Genomic DNA, 20,789 nt, shown 5'->3' with positions numbered 1-20,789 from the left:
GCAGCTGTAACAGCAAAACAATAGTGCGGTGTAGAAGTCTGCAATCAGCGTCCAGCAGCAGCTGTAACAGTAAACGTAACAAAACACATTTTGGACTTGGAAATGTACGTATGTCATGTCGAGTTCAAGATAAATCATGGCATATCGATCGAATTAATTATGCTCACATGGCATATGATTGTGTTGCATGATGACATGGCACATAACAGAACACAGATATGGCATGTTAGGTATTAACTCCAAGCTCTTGACATTCTCAAAATCGTAACGCTTATAATGGATAATCCAATGCAACTAGTAGAAAATAATGCATTCAATCAACACACAAAAAATGGACGGTGAAGCTTGTAAAGGGCTACATTTTGGTTAACAATGAGTCCCAGCACATTTTTTTAAAAACATTTTGCGGAAACGCATAATTCATTTGTATATATGTAGATCCATTTAATTGAAATGGGAGGAAATAGAGAGCATTGTATGTCGTTGAAATAGTGAGTTCTAGAGCCAATCAGAATCCAATTTGGACCATTTTCGGGATTTTTAGGGTTAGGCCATCCCTTCAAAAGGTCTTGTATAAAAAGCCAAGTTTTGACCTTTGGTATACAGCATGTTGAGAGGTAGGTAAGCCATTAACATTTTTGGCGTCATTGCTAGTGATGAGAAGCTGGCTATGTTGTTTTTCTTGCTTTTATTCATAATTACCCACATTACCCCGCCATTGAAAGATGGTGGTTTTGGAGCTTGAGGCAATTAAAAACTCATGGTTTGGAGGAGTGGAATGCATTTAAAAGGGCTAGGATTGCTTGTGGAGAAGCAGAGTGTAGATGTTAAGGCAATAGGAGTGTGAACACCTTTTAAAAAAACCAAAAGTTGTGATCCGTGCATGGATTTTGTTGCTTTAAACTTTTCGGTTTTGTATCTTCTTTAAAATATGCTTAGGGAATATAAGAGTGGTTGCTTTTTAAATTTTTGTGATAGAAAGGTAGATCGGCACCCCCCCCTCACACTCCCAGAAGATCAAAGATTTGAAATTAGAGTAGATGTAGCAAAATAGGGTCGATGATGTTGTTGGAGCTTTCAACAAGAAAATATAGAGAAGACCTAATTTCATGCATGAAATTGCAATTTCCAACATGAAATTGCACAATTTCCCACCTGAAGTTGTGACTCAACAACTTTGCTAAAAATAAATAAATTGCCATCAAGTTCTTCATGTTTACTCACTAACCCTCACCAACTTGTCAAACAATTGCTAGTCACAATTTCACATGTGAAATTGTGTACTACCATGTTCACTTGTTTGATCAAATTTATGAATGCGCAGAAGTTAACAAAACATATCTTCGCAATTTCATGCGTGATGAAGTGCACCTAGTTGTATAGTCATGTAATTCCACACATCCTCCCAGCTTGGGCACACACCTTGAGGTGCAAAAAAACTAAAGCATTCAAAGCGGGGCTAAAACTCTGAAACTAAAAAAATACATCTCCTAGAATCGGTTGGTGCAAGACAGGGAGATAAAAAGTGCAAAATCACTTCCCTCAAGTTAGGGTACCTAGTCCAAACAAGAAACACTTAGAAAAAATAAGTTCACTATTTTCATGTGTGAAATTGTGCAAAATTTCCCATGAAATTGCAACTTGTCCCTATTTCGGACAAGATTGAAACTATGTTCTCATTACATTGGTCCCACGTGCACTTGAGATCAAGAAAAGCGGGAGGACAATGCATAGAACACCCTTTTGTTTAATTAAACATCGAGCTTTGATCTTGCAAAGAGTGTGTGGCTCTCAAGTCCTAGAGGCTCACTCATATTTGGAGTATTGGCCACTAACCAGGGATATTTGGCACATAGAAGAAGAGTCCCATATGAGACTCTAGGATGACAGTGGACTCAAGAACCAACACTCCTAGACCTACATCACCCACAACATCCAAATCAGGATTGTTCCAACAGCAGGTGAGGAGTGTGTTTAACATGACAATAGGGAAAAAGGCTTCGATTCCTATATCCTTGACTCATAGCATCGATTCGTTTGACTCTGAAGAGTGCCATGGTTAGGCAGATGAGTGAGGTTGATTGTCATTGAGGGTCCTCGCCCACCTTGAAAAGGAAGCTTTGCCCATGTGGTCTTTCAATTGCACTGAGAAGACTAGATTGAGACAAAAACCTTTACAATATCTAGTGCATATGCCGAAAATGAAATTATCTTGAGTCTAGCAATCCTGTTGATGATAGATAGATTCTCAGCTGCTTCGTCTTTGGAAGAACTAAGAAGTTTCTTAGGCATAGCGTGTTACTATGCAAGCTTTATCCCACATATTAGTCGGTATCTAAAAATTAAATGTCTCATACTCTCAACACAACTATTCATCTAGATACACAAACCCTAGATGTCTTATGAGGCTCCAATGGAATGAGCCATGGGCCAGAAAAGAATGGAAGAGCAATGGTGAGGTACTTTCAAACCCAGCGTAGAATTCACCGAAGAGTTGATCCATGGATCGTGAGAGATTTAAATTTGGATAGACTAGTCGGTACATCTCTAGAGATAAGTGAATATGATTTCCAGATTCAATCCATTAGGAACTTTTGGAAGGGCCATCATAGTGAAACTATACCAACCATTGAAAACCTATATAGTTGAACACCCCTTCTCGAGTCTCATACAAACATTTCCAATGATTTAGGAGCCATGAGAGCATGAAAGAGAAAAAGAATGATGTGGGATGGATCCAACCTCTTCACAACCATCATTTGCTCTTGTAGTTCCTCCTGCACGGACAATGGTAGGTTCGGGTGCAAGACCTAGTGGAAGAGGAATACCACTTCCACCACCAATACGAGTCTCGATTGTATTGTCACTTGTGATGCCACAATTACATGGGTATTTGGTTCTACTTTCCTTGATTTTCATGGTGTTCTAGGGAAAGACCCCCATTTCCACACAACGTATCATGAACAATCTTCGATGAAGACACACACAAAATGGTGTGTTTGGCATAAGCATTCAGAGGCCAGGTGTAGTCCTAGAACGTTCCATTGCAACTTGGTTCATAGCTGATTGGCAAAACTTCAAAGATCAATTTGAAGTGAAACTCAGAACACGATAATCGTGCAAGGCCGGTTCTCATGATGCATACTTTTGAGTAGGGATTGACTAAGAGAGTGAAGGGTTATTCCCACAAGGTTTAGGAATTGGTTTGCTAGAACAATGGTCAAATAACTATTAAGGAATCCATAGTTATTGTTGAACTCTTATGAATACAGATGCGTGTCAATAGAGAATCCATAGACAATGGTTGATGCCATTGCTAGTGCACTGGTGCAACTTAACACTACAATTTGCCCCGGCTTGATGGGGGCTTCTACAATAGTTCTTACACTGATGCCTCTTATTATTGTAAAACCCATGAGCACCCTCATCAAACATAACCCATTCGACATTATGACAATTTGTCGAATGAGGGGAAATATATGATCATGAAGATACATCAAACAATATATGAGTAGTTTAACGATCTAGCAACAACTGATGTGAAGGTTCATAAGAAGGCACACAATACAATAGATCCACAAAATATTCCAACGTAGGGGTTGTGTGCCTCGCTTGTAAAGTGAATGGGCACTACGATTATGATTTTCCCAATGTTCACTTCAGCTGTTGTATGAAATTAGGTCACAAAAGAAGAGACCTGTAGTAAAAAGCTTTATGATACAGCCAAGAGAAACCTAGGAACATTGAATAACCATTGCTCTATGCCACTCAAATCAAGACTAAAGGTAAGGAAATCTAAGGAGCATTTACATCGAATTCGGCACCAATTAGCTTTGTGGGATGTGATTCATGGTGACAAACCATAACTAAAAGTTATTCTCCATAGTGGATGTTGGGTAATAGGTGATGGTCCATTTTTTAATGGATGTGGGTAGCCATATGGTCCTATGCAAATGCGTTCAAAGAATGATGTTGTCCAGGAAAGATTTACTCAGAATTGATACACTCCCATACCGATATTGGATGATTTCCCAGTAACTTCAAAATGAAGAGATTTTCCAGGATATGTTCGAAGCCAAAAATGTGAGCTAAAGATATAGGCACAAAGATTTAGTATCATATGGGGCACACTTTACAAAGGGGCCTAAAAGGAGTGTACCAAATATTTGTAACAACAAATGAGATCCCTCTAGTTTTGAAAGAGCTCCATGATGCATCTTGTGGAGGACACTTTGCTAGGAAGATGATAGACTAGAAAATCCTCTGGGCTAGGTATTGGTGGCCCATACTTATAAAATATTTTCATGAGCACATTAAAACCTACAACCCATGTCAAAAAGCTGAGAGAGTGAGAAATCAGGATCAGCCCCTCACTCTTAATATGTTCCTTCCTTTTGAGAAATGGGGCTCTTGCATCTTCACTAGGAAACAGGTATATCTTGGTACCTATTGATTATTACCAAATGGTTAGAAGCAATGGCCACTAAAAGAACCATGTAGCACTAATGAACAAACGTTTTGTTGATTGAATGTGTCCCAATTTGGTGCACTGAGGGAAATAGTCATAGATTGAAAACACACTTCATGAATAAAATTGATCGAGGGCATAGTTGTGAGGATCTTCATGATGCATCAAGTGTTGAGATATCGAGCTCCACTCGTGATATGCTAGGGTGACCGACTTGTTAGCTGCAGATGCGGTTGGTACACCGCCCATGAATAATAGCTGGATGACAGCTATCCTTACGTACTCTAGTTCGTGGCTCAGTTAGTATGCCACCTTAGTTAGTTGAGTTTGGTTTGAGACCCACATATAGGGTTCTTCTATTTCCTTGTACTAGAGTTCTTTTGGCTTTCACAACTAAGAGGAAAAACTGTTTTCAACCTCCACCTTTGTGTGTATTCCCCCATTGTGTATGTGAGAAAGCTGCAAGTGAGACTCCTTCCTTCTCTCCCACTATCTTCACCTTCACATGGTATCAGAGCCAGGTTCGTGGTAAGGAGCTCAAGAAAGCAAACCAAGTTCGCGGTGTCCTGGTAAGAGGACCAGTGTTGCTTTCCTTTTTCGAGTTTGGGAGGAAATCTTTGCAGGTAGCACAGCCGGAAAGTGCAAGAGTGCATTGTCTCAGGTTGAGACGCCCTTCGCGGTGTGGCGAGAGGGCAATATATGCTGTGGGACAGGGCGATGCCCTTGGTGACTTTATTTTTCTGATTCGAGGCCATTTCGAGGCCCGTTTTGGAGGCGGAAGTTCTTCGCAGGCACTGAGAAAAAGGCCCTGTTTTTGTTGTGCGACCACTGCTCTGCAGGTCGGTGAAAAGTTACCGCAGAAATTGCATCGTATGCGTGTGCACAGAGATATTGGGAGTTACAGAATCATCCTTATTACTTGTTGATGCAAAATTGTCACTAGAAAGTGACTGTGTGGTCAAATACCACTTTCGTCAGTTTTGCAGATTTGCCTGTGTGAGGCAGAAGCTGTGTTTTTTGCAGTGACAGAATATTTTGCAGTGTTCTGTAATGGCATCTGATTCTCTTTCACAGATTGTCACTACAAAGCTTGACAAGAACAACTTCCAAGCATGGAAGGTTAGAATGATGAATTTTCTTATGGGAAAAGGCTATTGGGATTTCATTACAGGAAATGAAGAAGAACCAGTTCTTCCTAATGTTCCCAATCAATAGGAAATGCATGCATTTAAAGGATGGCATGAGAGATCCAGAAAAGTTATGTACTGGCTGTCTATCAGTATTTCGGATTCTATGATTGTGCATATTCAGGATGCAAGTACGCCAAAGGAGGCATGGGATACTTTGGCAAAAATGTACAGCACAAATACGCAGGCCAGGAAAATGCAGCTCAAGCAGGAGTTGCACAATGTGCAGAGAGAAAATATGAGCATCAATGACTACCACATGAAGGTGAAGAAAATTGCAGATGCACTTGCTTCCATTGGGTCCCCAGTGGAAGATGATGATGACCTTGAATGGTCTAGGAAAGGATTATGCACAGTTTCGGACATCCATTGCCATCCGTGAAAAATTTCTTGATTTTGAGGAGTTGTTTGCTCTTCTAATTTCTGAAGAGTAGAGAAATGGTGGTGCATCTTCTTCGGGAGGAACTTCAAAAGAAACTGTCTTCTTCTACTCAAATGCTGGAAGAGGTAGAGGCAGAGGTAGAGGAGGCCGATATGGAGGCCGTGGTAGAGATCAAAATATGCAGCAAACTCAAGAAAACCAGTCCTTTGGAGGAGGACGTGGTAACGCTAGAGGCAGGGGGAGCCAAAGAGGTCGCGGTGGATGGCAGAGAGGCCAAAATGCAAATAGCAATGTTGAATGCTACTACTGTGGTAAAATGGGTCATATGGCTAAAGACTGCTACAAAAAGCAGAATGACATTATGAATGGAAAATTGCAGCAAGGCAATTATGCATCTTCTAGTAGAGAGGGTGATGACAGAAATGAGCATCTATTTATGGTGCAGCACATGATCAATTCTGTAACAAGTGCAGAAGAAAGAAATGATGTGTGGTATGATGACTCAGGTGCGTCAAACCACATGACAGGTCATGCCAAATGGATGCAGGATGCAAGGAAAATAGAAAGACCAGGATTTGTGGAGACTGGTGATGATACTGCACATCCTATTGTGCAGATTGGTAAAATTCCTTTGTCTATGCAGGATGGGAAAAAGAAATACCTGTCTGATGTATTTCATGTCCCGAACATCACCAAGAACTTGGTTTCTGTCGGTCAAATGGTTGAGCAGGGCTTTGTTGAGGATATGAAAAATAATGGTCGCCTGATAGCAAAAGGAAAGAAGAAGGGCAGGATGTTTACGTTGGATGCCGACATGCCTGAATTGAGTGCAGTAATGTTTGCACATGGGACCGGTGTAGTTGCAGATATTGATATCTGGCATAAACGCATTGGCCATGTTAATGTACAGCGACTTAAAATCAATGCAGGCCCAAAATATTGTTGCAAGATTGCCAAAATTCAAGGTTGCAGAAATGCATAAGGTATGTGAAGCCTGTCAATTTGGAAAACAGGCAAGGAAACCATTTCCTAGACATGTTCAAGGGAGTAAGAAGCCATTGGAATTAATCCACTCTGATGTGTGGACTACTAAAGCTGCATCTATTGGAGGCTGTCATTATTTTGTCACTTTTATTGATGACTACAGCAGAAAAGTTTGGGTGCATTTTATGAAAAAGAAAAGTGAAGTGTTTGGGCATTTCAAAGCTTTTAAAGCTATGGTTGAAAAAGAAACAGGCCTGCAAATATAATGCCTAACGTCAGATGGAGGGGGAGAGTACCCCTCAAATGAGTTTGCAAGGTTCCTGCAGGAGCATGGCATAAAGCAGCAATATTCATGCAGTCATACCCCACAACAAAATGGACTTGCAGAAAGGAAAAACAGGCATATTGGAGAGGTATCTCAGGCCATGCTAAATGAAAAAGACCTACCAGATTATTATTGGGCTGAAGCAGTTGCTACAGCAGTTTACATAATGAACAGGACTCCCACTGCAGCAATACATGGCATGACGCCAAAGGAGATGTATACTGGTAGGAAACCAGATATTTCTCATTTGAAAATTTTTGGTTGCATTGCCTATGTTCATGTGCCAGATGAGTTGAGGTCCAAGTTGGATCCAAAAGCTGAGAAGTGAGTCTTTATTGGTTATTCTCTGCAGCAGAAAGGGTATAGATGCTATAACCCTTCTACTTGTAAGTTTACAGTGAGCAGAGATGTTGTTTTTGATGAGATGAGCACCTGGTATAAACCAGTAAATGTGATTGATGATGTAGATGCACAAAATGGTAATGCTGCACAGAATTCACAGCAGCAAACACAAAATATTAGTGGACCTGCAGTGTCCTCTAGTAGTGGTTCACATACTTTGCCATGGACAGGCAGATTGAGATCAGGAGAATCTCCTCAAAGAAATGTAGATAGTGGTATGCAGGTATCATGACAAGGAAAAGAGAAAGTAGATCAGCCCATGTTTGATGTGAATGCAGGTCACTCTTACGTGGATGGTGAATCCAGTGGCTCAGAACAGAGCATTGATGATGAGTTGGGTATTCCTTCTGTTGTTATAGCTGGAGTAAGGAAGACCAGGGATGTTTTGAGAGCACCTAGAAGTGAGCCTATTTTGCGCAGGTCTACCAGAGCTAGGTATCCTATGGATAGGCTGAAATATGATGGATTTACAACCATTCACTATGCCTATATGGTCAAAGTGATACAGGAACCAGAACCCACTTGTTTTGAGCAAGCCATGGGAAAAGAAAAATGGGAGAAAGCCATGGATGAAGAAATGGATGCCTTGGAAGAAAATGCTACATGGGAATTGGTGCCTTTGCCTAAAGACAAGAATGCAATTGGCTGTAAGTGGGTTTATAAGGTGAAGCACAATGCAGATGGTTCTGTGAACAGATACAAGGCAAGATTAGTTGTCAAGGGGTATGCACAGATATATGGCATTGATTATGAAGAAACAGTCAGTCCGGTTGCAAGGATGGCAATTGTAAGAGCAATCATTGCTATGGCTACATCAAAGGGATGGTCTTTACATCAGATGGATGTAAAGAATGTCTTCTTGCATGGTGATTTGCAAGAAGAGGTCTTTATGGAGCAGCCACTAGGTTATGTTCATGCTGTTCATCCTGAGTTTGTTTGCAGGTTGAAGAAAGCCTTGTATGGCTTGAAGCAAGCACCTAGAGCATGGTCTGACAAGATAGGATAGTATCTTGTCACTATTGGCTTTTAGATTTCCAAGGTAGATTTCTCACTTTATGTGAGAAAAACAGAGAGGTATTATGCTTCTTGTCATTTATGTTGATGATTTGATCATCACAGGTGATAGTGATGAAGATATCCTTCATGTGAAAATGCTATTGAAGCAGAAGTTTGAGATGAAGGATTTGGTAGAGCTTCGTTATTTCTTGGGCATTGAGGTGATTAGATCACCAAGTGGGATACGGCTCTTACAGAGGCAGTATGGATTGGACATGCTGTCCAAATATGGGATGACAGGCTGTAAGCCTATTTCAGTTCCTTTGGAGTAGAATGTGAAGCTGAGCGCAGATGCAGGTGAGCTTCTGGAAGACCCTACTATGTACAGACGCATAGTAGGAAGTTTGATTTATATGACTATTACAAGGCCAGATTTGAGCTATGCTGTTGGATTGGTAAGTCAGTTTATGCAGGCTCCAAGGAAACCGCATTTGGATGTGGCTAGACGCATACTCAGGTATGTAAAGTCCACATTGTAGTATGGACTATTTTATGAGGCTGGGGTTCAGATACAGTTGCATGGATACACTGATGCTGATAGGGTTGGTAGTATTTCTAATAGACGATCTGCTAGTGGATATATGTTCTCTTTTGGGAGTGCTGCAGTCACTTGGAACAGCAAGAAACAGCCTACAGTTGCCTTGTCGAGCATAGAGGCTGAGTACAAGGGTGCAGCAATGGCTGCATGTGAGGTAGCTTGGTTGCATAAGCTACTTTATGATATGCATCAGTCTACAAATGGGCCACTTGTCATTTATTGTGACAACATGAGCAGTATACACTTGGCAAATAACCTAGGCTATCATGCTAGAACAAAGCACATTGAGGTGCATTATCACTATGTGCGGGAGAAGGTTTTACTAGGTCTTATTGATCTAGTTTATGTCACCATAGAGGATCAGGTAGCTGACATATTCACGAAGGCATTTGGTGTAGAGAAGCTACGCAAGTTCAGAGACCTGCTTGGTGTGCAGGAATTGGGATTGAGCTTGAGGGGGAGTGTTGAGATATCGAGCTCCACTCGTGATATGCCAGGGTGACCGTTGTGCATTTATGTCACCGACTTGTTAGCTGCAGATGCGGTTGGTACACCGCCCATGAATAATAGCTGGATGACAGCTATCCTTACGTACTCTAGTTCGTGGCTCAGTTAGTATGCCACCTTAGTTAGTTGAGTTTGGTTTGAGACCCACATATAGGGTTCTTCTATTTCTTTGTACTAGAGTTCTTTTGGCTTTCACAACTAAGAAGAGGAAAAACTTTTTTCAGCCTCCACCTTTGTGTGTATTCCTCCATTGTGTATGTGAGAAAGCTGCAAGTGAGACTCCTTCCTTCTCTCCCATTATCTTCACATCAGGTGGTTACACCTTATACCTTGAAGGCAAATGGTCAAGTGGAGAGTATCAAAAATATTCTCTTTGCCATTATTAGAAGGTTGATAATGCTGCATGATGAGACTGGGACAAAGAAACAACTAAAACATTGCCATGATAAGGGGCCATTGGATTTCAAATTTATAGGGAATGATTTAATTTTCTTTTTTGATTTGAGGCATGAAATATTTTTGGGGAAGCTTCAATGCTTATGGTAGGGACCTATAACGCTTGTTGTTGTAGGGTGCAATAACATGGTACAACTAGATAACTTTTAGTGAAGTGGTTTACTACTTGGGAAAATGATGATAAGGTCAAGCCCTATTGTACTAGGCTAGAATAATAACCAAGAGCATAGATGTAGAATCAACCACTTTCTATGGCACATGAGTATATTATGTTAGTTAATGTTGTGTAATTATGTGTTTGAAGATGGAATTTTGTGTGCATGTGAAAGGAAAGTTTTGATATATTTGATTGTTTCATCAAATTATGTGCTAACCTTTTGATTTTTTCGCAATTGAGATATATTAGCATTTGATTTAATATATTTGATTGTTTCATCAAGTTCTCTGCTAACCTTTTGATTTTTTCACAATTGAGCTATACTAGCATTTGATGTAGCATCTAGAGTGTAGAAGAATGAAGGTTCAATTGGGGTAGTAACAGCTATAGGACAAATCATGGTGGGAGTTGTGATATGATATGGGTGTACTTGCAATATGAGTGAGTGGAGAGCTCTAATTGTAGAATTGATGTTAGCAATCAAAATTGAAATCGCCCACCTCAAGGTTGCGGGAGATTCAATACTGGTAATGTGACAACTTAAAGGAGAATATTATTAGCGGAAGATTCAATGCTAGGTAATGTGACAACTCAAAGGAGGATATCAAGTGCTAGATCAACATCTAAGGTATTATTAGCATAAGGCTTCATAGCCTCTTCATAGTTGGTACTGTGACAACTCAAAGGATAATATTATTAGGAGGAGATTCAATGCTGGTAATGTGACAACTCAAAGGAGAATATTATTAGTAGGAGATTCAATGTTGGTAATGTGAGAACTCAAAGAAGAATATCAAGTGCTAGATCAACATCTAGAAGGATTCAAAGTTGGTATCTAAGCTCCAAAATGTCAAAGTTGTCTATATTACATGGGATCAAAATGTGATAGTAAGTGTCTTAAAATCTTAACCTTCCTATAGTTCTCTAAGGCATGCCTTGCCATACAATTTCAAAAATCTCACTTTAGAGCAATGTTTGACATATTTGGTAGATCAACTTATCTTTGGACTAAGGCACTTTTTAGATATGCTTTTACACCTAACCATGACAAATGATGAATTCCACCTTGAAATGAAAGATATAGTCATCTGTGTCGTGAAAGACTTGTTTGAGGAGGTATCCCCAAGGAGTCCTTTGTACATCATCTAGTCATGGTCCTTTAATTGATACCACTAAGCACTGATTTAGAGTAACTATGGTACTACATACTCAAGCTGTGTGCTTTTGGACAAAGGTTCATGGAATATAAGATATGGTTTCATATTTTGAAATTGAGAGGAACACTCAATATGCAACTGATAAACTGAGATCTTTTCTAAGTCACAAGTTCCTTAACACTCACAATAGACAAAACAATCATTGAGTGGATTTCAAATAAGCCTTCTTCCAAATGAAAACACCTCAATAGTATGCATCTCTTGAGAGAATTGCATCTAGGTGATGGAGTGATCTAAGGGCTGCATAAAAGCTTGGACCAAAGGTGCAAGTCTAATGCACTACTTTGCTGATGAAGAGGCCCATAAAACTGACAAGGTATGTCAACCTGTCAAACCTGTATGCTCAACCATCATGAGTTGAAACTGATCTGATATATGCATGGCTAAAAATCCATCAGCATGGGATGTAGCATATGCGATAGGCTCATAAAAAAGGAACTAATAGTATAAAGGCCTAGAACTTGAAATACAACTAAAAAATCACAAGATATCCCTGAGGCAGATGTGGATGTAGGGACTGATCTGTAATCCTCGATCCAACCACTAATCTGCATCCAAGTAAGGATTGCATACTAGAGCCAGAAGTGCATGCTGAAACACTAAGGTTCCCCATGTTTCCCTATGGCTAAACTTAATGATATCCACTGCAGTCGGGGAGGATTGTATCGATGCATAAATATCCTCATGCTGAGGAATGATCTGTTGGTCAGAGGTGGTGATAACTGGATCGAAGCATGATGTAGAACAACATTACTATCCGATGTTGGAATGTCCTAAAGAGTGATGTGCCGATCTAAATTGGTGGTAGGAACCATGTCCATAGATGTGATAAGCTCCATGTCATAGGTGAAAGCATTAGAGATGGATTCTAGAATGGAATCACCTAAGGAACTGTGGCATGTATCTACGCATGCTACTAGAGATGTGAGTGCCTCACACTGAAGACTTACCTATTGAAAATTTGCATGATCATAATAACGAAAATCTTGCTATGTATCTACATATGGTGTGACAGTAGATGGAGTCGGATCCATGCATGAATGTGATGGCTATACATCACTCAAATCAATCTGTGATGATGTAGATGGGACTGCCTCATGCTGAGGTCTTATCATGAAATGCACCTCATGCCGAGGGCTTACCACCGAGAAATGTGCACGATTAGAAAGTGTGGGCAGATGCATACTAACATGTGGAACATATGTGTCCAATCTCTCGAGACCAATGATGCTTGAGTCTGCATCATAAATTGGTACTTGTAGACAGTTCTTTTGTGTAGTAGTTGGGCTACTGGTTCATGGTAGTTGACAGTTGTCATGGAGATCTACTCCTGGAGGCCAACATTGACGGCATTTGCTTAGGTTGTGGAGCCATTGAAGGTTGAGTTGGCATTGGAACTTAGAACAATTGTCCTGATTGCTAGCTGCCAGACGTGGCTTATGTAGAAGCCATCATAAAGTAGATGGAGGATTGCTATCTTGAGGAGGCATCGTTGGTGAGTAGCCATTGAAGTCTCGAATGTTGATGTAGGAGCCACTTGAGCCCATTGCTTGCCTTGTATTGGATAGGTCATTCGGCTGTGGGGTAGTCATCTTGCTCATTTGAGATTTTCTCGTAGAAAGTGAACTGAGCAATGGAAGATTTGTGGAGAGCGAGTCTCTAAGGAATTTTGTTGAGAGGTCCTCTATTGGACCGAAAGCCCAAAGGAACCAAAAATTGAGCCTTGAAGGTTACCAAAAAAACTCAATGGGCCTACTACTTCTCTCATATAAGCTTATAGGACCTTACAAACTCAGATATCTGAATACAAATACCTTCGAATCCCTCAAAGAATAGCAGAGACCAACTCTCTCATCTCTAAACACATAGAGAGCTAAATGGTCATATCTCAAGCTCCATAAGGCAAAATCTTGAGCAAAATGGAGAGGGAGAAGAGATCTACAAGTTTAAGCTGGTTGAGAGATGAAGATGCCTCAATGAAGGAGGGATTTTTCCGTGATAGAGAAATAGCTTTTGTGCCGTGACAGAACAAGTGATTGTGCTCTCTCAAATGAAAAAATCTCTCTTAAAGATTGGAGAATGCCTCACACAAGGAGGGCTTAATGGCTTGACAAGATGTAAGGGCTTGGGAGCACCTGGTTCTTTGATACCATGATAAAGTGTGGAGAGAGAGAGAGAGAGAGAGAGAGAGAGAGAGAGAGAGAGAGAGCACAATATAGCTACATGTAAGGTAGTCCTTATCGGTCTTTCTAGGATTTCCTCTACTATTTAACATACCTCTCAAATCTTTTCACTAGGAATCGTGATTGAAGATCAACCATGCCTCCCACTCTTTGCATTGATCCCTCGAATGTTGTGCTTCTACTTTTCTAAGGTGGTGTCTTCCTCTTGGAGCATGTTCATCTACTCGTTGAAAATATATAGTCGGTCATCTTTGCTAGATTTGTCTTCTTCTTTGTTCTCATCCATCACCTCCTCCTCAAAGGGGTATTTTTGAGGGACTCCCACCTCTATGTGGGGTGGGAAAGGATTTTGTAAAGAGATTAGAATGTTTGCAACAATGTTAGTTGATCAAAATATTTATTATACTCTAAAGATTGTAGAGGTAGGAACAATGATGACACAAGAACATCCCCCACTTGAACCTAGGAGGTGAACTATTGTTCTCTTTAAATGACGGTATGGAACAGAATTCCCTTTCAAATGCTACTACAAGGTGGGGATGAGGAAGTTTCTTCTAAGGACCTTCTTTGGGGGCCTTGTATTTGTCTATATCCAAGCTATCTTGCTTGATGCTGGAGCCCTTACATGTATTGGTTCCTCCAACATTGGTTGCTCACACTTATGTGCATCACCATTGAGTCACCCTCCTCATGTTAGCTCTCTAGAGAGTTTTATCCATTGCAATACCAGTTTACTAAAAGGAGGTCTTTTTCTCTTTGAGTTTGAAATTCATTGCCTCTGACACTCGTCAATAGCTGTAAGGATTCATTATTGACAAATATCAGTAGTAGATAATTGCCAACACCAAGCTCATACCAATATTCTTTACTTTGCTATAGTGTGCATTGTGTTCTAAGCTATGTGCAACACTTCACTGCAATCGACAACATTATCAACCTTTGTTTTTCCACCACAAGCATAGCTTGGATAGCCTTCAAGCTCACATATGTTGTGCTTTGCTGCCCAAATATCATGTCAATGAAAGAGTGCAAGAATTGGTGCACTCCAAGCCACAGCCACAGGGATGTTGGTGAGCAACTCTGAGTAGGACATCCTCCTCATCCTCTTTGATGCTTGGAATTCTCACCATGGCAAGCATTACTCCCCCTAGTAGTAGGCCAAGAAACACAATATGGAGGCTGCAAAGATTTGAGCAGTGATGAGCCATGATGCAAAGACTGTAGCTTTGAGGTATGTATTCCTTCTTGAAGCTCTAGAGTGGAGAGCACAAGGAGCAGTGTTGAGAGCATCGAAAGATCAAGGCATGTGTGGGAGTTATTGGGCCTTCTTTGCAATAGGAGCCATCGAGGGAGCCCATGCCAATACAAAACTAGCTAAGTCAGCCTCAACCTGAATCCCTAGCTCAAGAGCTTCTACAATAGTTGCTGACACACATCTACATAGCCAAAGAGAATGACAAAAGGAAGCTAGAATAGTTGGGGGGAGGTCCTGAAGGTTGAGAGAAAGTGACACATAGGGCCTTGTAGCAACAAGTTATCTTGAATCTGATGATGCCACCTAGAAACAATTGATGTAGAGCTCACAACAATGTGGTTAATGGCACATAGAGCCCAAAAGTGACTCATCGATTCAGCTAAGCAAGGCAACTAGCTTACACAATTGCCTGAAACATGAACACAACACCTACAATGGCCTTAACAATCCGTCTCTAGCTCTAGCCTAAATGAGAAGTTCATTAAACTATAGCAATGATGGTTTCCATAAAAAACATCACGGATGCTCAATAGACATGCACACATGACACCTCTATCGATCCTCAACAAGCTACATTGATAGAATGAGCTTTGACAAAATCTTGAAAAGATTCCAAAATCTCAAAGATTCAAAGGGATCTTATCCCCTCACCATTGGTTCAGACACATGGCACCATGACACGTTGGCATGTGGCAATCTATCTACCATAACATCCACCTGTCTTAAGGGTCAACGTAGTTAGGGTAGGTCAAGAGGGAGCCATGTGGCACCCTATCCTTGCTGCCATGTTAGCCCTTATCTGCCACATGGCACATCTGCCACATCAACGTGTAATCATATCCTGTGGGCCACATCACCTTGACACATCATAATACCACATTAGCACTTACACATCATTGATCCATGTCAGACTACCATATCAGTAAGCCATATCATCAGTGACATGTCATCTACCACATCATTAGTGCCACATGGTAGATCCCCTGCTAGGCACAACTACCTCTCCACAAGCACAATTTTTTGTCTTCATGTGAACACAGGTGCCACCTCACACAGTTCTCCTTAGGCACATCCCTTGCCAAGCACAATTTGTCATGTGAACACAACTGGTACATCAACATTTTCACCCTTTTTTACCCCTCTAGTTGTGTCTCTTGATCCAGGATGAATTTTAGGGTACTCCAAAAAGGAAAAAAACTTTATTTTTGGTGCTCTACATGCTTGTCACATCACACACATTTTGAAACTTATATCACTCACATTTTGGCATTTGAATCAAATCCACTTCTTGCACATGTTTAAGCCTCTACATCGACACACTGACCCCACACCTAAAATGAGCAAAAGGAAAAGAACTATTTGTTGCTTTTCATTATTTGATGATTGGTCTAGCTCTAGAATAGAGTAGATTAGTTTATCCATAGAGGAGACAACTCTAAAGCAATGGATCCAGAGGCAATTTTGATGAAGAGAACTTGATGATGCTAACCTATGGAAATATCAAATGGAAGATATGAGGTTTTGATCATGTAGATCATGATCTGGCAATCATTTTTGCTTTTTGGATCACCACAACATTCCACCTGGATCAAAACTGATGGCTTTCAGAAGGATATCCAAATTTGATCCCAAGAGGGTGATAAAAAAGATGATGTGGCACATGGTGATGTGGCACTATGAGTCACATGTTGTGTGCTTGTGGAGATAAATGTTCCTAGGATGCACTGCTTAGGTGTCATGCTGATGCGGCATCTAACACCTGGCTACTGAGTTCAACTCAACTGACTCGATTGTAGTGATGAGGTGGCCATGACATGGCACAAGATAAGGTTCATGATGTGGCACCTATGTAGAATTTCCACCGGGCATAAAATTGGCCAACCCTATCTAGAAGGTTAACTTAGAGTTCTCGAGCTAGAATGACCATTAGCCAAACCAAAGTTAAAGTTAACCAACCCTATTTGTAAGGCTGACCAAGGGTTTTGTTTACCTGGGCAGCTAATATGACCATAACTCCCTATCCATAACTCTCAATGGAGAGCTTTCTCCCTCTATATGAAGATGAGGAGGAGCTCTTTGAGAAGGGCTAAAGAAATGAAGGACAAACAAGGTCTTACATCTTGATGGAACAAGGTCTTGGCCTCTCTCTCAACATAAATTCTCTCTCGAAAATGAACCTCACAAATCTTGCTCTCAGAGAAGGAGGATGCCTGGCGGAAGGAGGACTTGGTGCTTTGATAAGATGCAAGGGCTTGGAAGCACCTAGTGCTCTAATACCATGATAGTGGAAGTGAGAGAAGGAGAGAGAGAGAGAGAGAGAGAGAGAGAGAGAGAGAGAGAGAGAGAGAGAGAGAGAGAGAGAGAGAGAGAGAGAGAGAGAGAGAGAGAGAGAGAGGAGTGCGTACGATATAGCTACCTGTACACTATGTTGTATTGAACATGAACATGAAGATGTACATGTGAACCCCTTATGGTTAGGGTTAGGGTTCACCCCTATTTCCCTATAGGTATGGTGCAATTTACACCATCCTATACAATCCTTGAAGTCATAGTATTCATTTAAAATTTGTTCTTTGTTTGATTGGAACACCCTACAAAGCTTGGAGGGAGGGGGGGGTCACTCATAAATATGTAAGCATAACATGTGGGTTGAAAATAAGAGGTAAGACCATACTAGATAATCCAAGAAGAACACAATTCCCAAAATGGCAGTTTTGGAAGAAATTGTAGCTTCCCTCAATGAAAAAATAGGAGAAATGGAAAATAGACTAGATAGCCATTCATGAAGTATGAAATATCAACTACATTCTCAAATAATAAATAGAATATCAGTGTCTAAACTACGTTATCATCAACAAAATAATAAACTTTGAAACCCATTTGAGTGAGATTCATCTCATGAGCCATAGTGATGTTCAAAAACACCTTCACAATAGCTCTCTGGAATTTCCATTGATATTGAGACTCACTTTATTGTGAGCATTCAAAAAAAATGCAATTCCCAGATTGGCAGTTTTGGAAGAAATTGTAGCCTTTCTCCATGAACAGGTTGGATAAATATGTGAAAATAGGCTAGATTTCCATTCATGAAGTATGAAATATCAACTACATTCTCAAATAATAAATAGAATATCAGTGCCTAAACTACTTTATCATCAACAAAATAATATACTTTGAAACCCATCTGAGTGAGATTCATCTCGTGAGCCATAGTGGTGTTCAAAAACACCTTCATAATAGCACTCTAGAATTTCCATTGATATTGAGACTCACTTTGTTGTGAGCATTCTCATTTGAAAATCTCCAAAACACCATTTAAAAAATGTAGAGTGTAATTAATAACCATGAGTATTGCAATGAAAATGCACAGACTCTTTAACTTGACCAAGTGTTTTTAGAGGAGAATGAATGCAAGATATGTAGTTGATGGGAAATCAATGGGCAATGACAAGCATTTGATGTAAATTAGCTGGCAATGACAATCATTTATTGTGCACTTTCAATGTTTAGACTGACTAGCATTATTGTAAAAGGATAACTTTACATGTCATGTTGATTACTCATTGCAAAGTAAAAAAGTACACTTTAGGATGAAAACATAACTTGTTAATGCACCATTGAAATCCCTGAAATAAATCATGATTCCAAAGAAACTCTCAATTTCTAGCCCCAACAGAGAGGATACCAAAAGTATTGGTAGATGGAGGACCAGCAGGAGGATACTTCTCTGAAGATATATGTAGTATTCTAGTGATCATAGGAGAATGGTGTCCGATTCCAATCACATGTGAGTTTGATGATCTCAGTGTCATTATGTAGGTGCCTACATGAGATTGGCATCACTGCCATTCTCCACTAGTGGTAATCTAGACAAACTAAACCTATAGATTGACATTCCACTAATTTTATTGGCTGCTGGTGGCATTGTCCACAAAGATTGACACAAATCCATATGATCTCTACACAGCAGAGACAGTGATCACTATATAGAATAATGCACATGTGAGTTTAGGCTTCTCAATGCCATTTTCTAGGGCCTAATAAGAGATTGGCACCATTGCCATTCTCCACTTGTACAAATGTTTACCCTACTATTCTAGGAGGGGTATTCCAGTGATCATAGGAGAATGGTGTCCGATTCTAATCCACATGTGAGTTTGATGATCTCAGTGTCATTATGTAGGTGCTTGCATGAGATTGGCATCACTGCCATTCTCCACTAGTGGTAATCTAGACAAACTAAACTTATAGATTGACATTCCACTAATTTTATTGGCTGCAGTAGGATAATGGCAAAAGTGCCAATGAACATGTGAGGTTAGGATTCCTTCTGCATGTTTTTAGGTCATGGTATGAGATTGGAACCACTGCCATTCTCCATTGGTGGTGTTATGGATAAATTTTTCTAAGGAAAAAGACATTAATATGTGTGTATGTTTGTATGTGTGGCAATAGTATAATAAAATATGGTGTGCATAGGGCCCAGGGTTGAGATGGCAGGGCATGACCATGTGCCACCCTTCCACATAAGAGGACCCATAAGGTGTGATCCATATTAGTAATATTATAAAATGTAAGGTGGCATGGCTCCTCCATGTGCTACCCCTCCACCTAGGCTGCATTTAGTGAGATATGGCTCAAAGTCCATGGGAGAAGTAATATAAAATAGGTGGAGATGGATATTATATTGGGTTATTCCCTCCATATAGGATAGGCCCATGTGGGGGAGGTATAGATAGTCCAAGGATGCAAGTTAAATAATGGGGAAAGTAGGATGAGGTGGCAAGATTCCTTGTGTCAACCCTCCACTAGTCCTCCTAGATGTTTGAACGTATCATAAAATTGGGAAGAGACCAAGGGAATATCATAGACTTGGGATATGGGAGTTGATATATGTGGAAAAATGTGGCCAAGCATTATCACACACAATTGAGAGTGCGTAACCGCCTAGCCCACATGGGAGACTCTTCCACACACACCATGCATGTGGGAGGATGCATTTATTGGGAGAGACCCTCTCTCTTGGCTATAAAAGGAGGGAGCTATTCTTTGATGAGACACGCTCATTCTTGTAAAGCCACCTAGCTAGTACTTTGATTTCTCCCTTCCCTTCCTTTTAAAATAAAGCATGGTCCTCTTCCCTTGATGTCTCCATCTTTACATTCCTCCTCCCATCATGTACACGCTTCTCTTCCCCCTCTCCCTTTCCCCTTGTGTCATAGTCTCCCTCTTTATTCCCTCCCCTTCTAATTCCTTTTCCCCTCCCATGATAACGTTTTACCCTCACGTTCTCCTTTCCTCTATGGCCCTCGAGCATTGCCATGCTTAGCATCTAGCCTCTGATCCTGATTTCTTTTCTGGCTAATAGAAATGGTGTGGCTGCTAGGATTGAAATCTCCACAGCTAGTGGTATAAAATCTGTTACTCCTATGATTGAGTATGGCACTGCGGCCTCTTCTATGTGCAGTTCTCTTCTTTTGCACCTCCAAACTGCGTGCCTTCCCTGTCTCTACGGCTGCAAAACTACCCTGCTTCTGCGCTTCTAGTCGGCCTGCTTTCTGCTTGCAGTTCCCACGTGTATTTTGGCTGGCGAATCTTTTACTCATACTGATCGCAGCTACAGAACTGCAACATCTGTGCTCCCATGCATGCATTCGTGCATCCACTGTGTA

Source organism: Dipteris shenzhenensis, chromosome 15, assembly GCF_047967505.1.
Source record: "Dipteris shenzhenensis isolate YYH24624 ecotype China chromosome 15, Dip_SZ_1.0, whole genome shotgun sequence".
In the NCBI taxonomy this organism is placed as follows: domain Eukaryota; kingdom Viridiplantae; phylum Streptophyta; class Polypodiopsida; order Gleicheniales; family Dipteridaceae; genus Dipteris; species Dipteris shenzhenensis.
Note: the sequence above shows the minus strand (reverse complement) of the source record.